The sequence below is a fragment of the Phocoena sinus genome, chromosome 15 (genome assembly GCF_008692025.1).
Source record: "Phocoena sinus isolate mPhoSin1 chromosome 15, mPhoSin1.pri, whole genome shotgun sequence".
Classification (NCBI taxonomy): Eukaryota; Metazoa; Chordata; class Mammalia; order Artiodactyla; family Phocoenidae; genus Phocoena; species Phocoena sinus.
The window spans coordinates 16,852,860-16,854,920 of NC_045777.1; the positions used below are offsets into that span (position 1 = coordinate 16,852,860).

Sequence of the window (2,061 nt, forward strand, 5' to 3'; positions counted from 1 at the left end):
CTGGGAAGTGATCTGAGGAAGTGACGGTAGGGGACCAGGGTAGTGGCACAGGGAAGGGAAAGTATAAGGTGCCTTAATGAGCAAGTTAATGCATTGGCTGTTGGGGAACTTCTGGTAGGTAATGTAGAACCCACATCACGGTCATCCCCCCTGAGGGGGAGGGAGCTGGGTTGTTTATCCAGCAACTCAGGTCAGTCATTTGAGGGCTGTTCCTGGGGACATGTATTCTTCAGTATTTCCAGCCTGCATGCAAAGGCCACTAAGCGGGGAGTTGCAGGGGCTTGTAGTAGGAAGCCATCCCCTTGTCTGGGACTGGTGAGTCCCCAAGGGAATGTGGGTCATGCACCGAGGGTATCTGCACAAGCTTAAACATCTGGGATCCATAGAACATCCCCTGTTTGCAATGTTGTGTTTTGTTTTTTTTTCCTGGCCGCGCTGCGCGGCTTGCAGGATCTTAGTTCCCAGACCGGGGATTGAACCCTGGCCCCAGCAGTGCAAGTGCAGAGTCCTAACCACTGGACCACCAGGGAATTCCCTGCAATGTTGTGTCTCTGTATTTGTCTTTCTCTCTAGACTATGAGCTCTCTGAGGGCAGGGCCATATCTTGTTTCCATGCCCACTGCCTAGCACAAACCTGGCCCAGAACAACCACTCAGCAAACACCTGCTGACGGACTGAATGGATGATGGAGGGAATAAGTGATTGAAGCCTTGAAAATGCACAGGACCAAGATTATAAACTCAAATGCCTACAAGAGCCAGGGGGAGGGTGAAATGAGTAACACAGTTCAGAAAAGAGAAAAATCAGAAGGTGGGAGTTGTGGGGACATGAAAGACACATGTCCTGTCAATGGCACAGCTGTTACTCAGCTTTGAGTGATCGTCACCTTGTGGGAATTTGACCCATGGTGGTTGTGGACCTCCTGACTTTTTAAAAAAGAAAAGCCAGGACTCCCCATTAGGTAAAATTTCTTGATTTTAAAATGTAGTCAATGATGTAAAATATTCTGAAAACTAGAGACAGATCCCTCAAACACATCTGGGTGATGTAACTCATTGCCAGGCATATTTGGTCACCCAGTTACATGAAGCAGGACACAGCACAGAGCACTTCCGGAGAGAGAGAGACAGGGGCCTCCCCAGCTCCCCAGAAGTCTCCACAGCGATGTGTCCTGGAATGTTCATGGATTAGTAACATAAAGAATAGTCTGGTAGGTTCATGTCGTTGCTTAGGCAGGAGACTTGGGGGGAAAATCCCTCTATTCCCGTATCTGTAAAGTAGGTACATTAAGGCCCGACCTCTTTTGTGGTGAAGGTTAATATATTGATGAGTGAGATAGTTCTTTATAAACCCTAAATCCAAGCTTGGTTGGTGCCCTTCCCAGAACTCTCCCTGCTGCCATTGAAGGCTGTTTCCTTGGCTTAGGGTTCTTCTAGGCTCTCTTCCTGTCTCTGCCCTAAGCCTTCAGGGTCTGCTGTGGTTGTCAGGCTCCTAACTGGTGGCCTTGGTCCTGATCTGCCCGTCTTTGCCAGGTGCCTGGCAGCTTAGTGCTGGTGTGCTCAGCTGTGATGTCCACCTCTGGGATGCCACCTTCTGGACCACCCAGCCTGGGTTTGCAACCTGGAGCTCATGACTCAGAGAAGCAAATCTGAATGCAGTTCCTTCTTTGGAGGAGCTCACAGCCCAGGGGAGGCAGACCCTAATCCGTGACAACACAAACTTTAAGGATCAGTGGCATTTCTTTGTTTACCAAGCCCCATTCCTTTTCTTCCTGGGCATGAAGCTAGACTACATTTCCCAGGCTCCCTTGCAGTTAGGTGAGACCATGTGACTGAGTTCTGACCAATGGAATGTGGGCAGAAGCAATGTAGCACGATTCCCAGCATGGCCCATAATAATCTCCTCTGCAATTCTCAATACACTCTCTCTTTCACCATCCACTGGATAAATGGAGAGAACTCCAAGCACTGAGACAAGCGTGGAGCCACAGGATGGAAAGGACTTGGGTCTCTGAATGACTGCAGAGAGTAGAAATTTCCACATCTCCAAATGACCTGGGTT

The 2,061-nt window shown here is 49.2% G+C and overlaps 1 non-coding gene across 1 annotated transcript; it reads right to left on the reverse strand.

The window, feature by feature from the left end:
• Window positions 1–458: 458 nt before the first annotated feature.
• Window positions 459–530, reverse strand: TRNAA-UGC. Its single transcript has one exon. It is a non-coding gene; the product is annotated as a tRNA-Ala (tRNA).
• Between the last annotated feature and the right edge of the window lie 1,531 nt (window positions 531–2,061).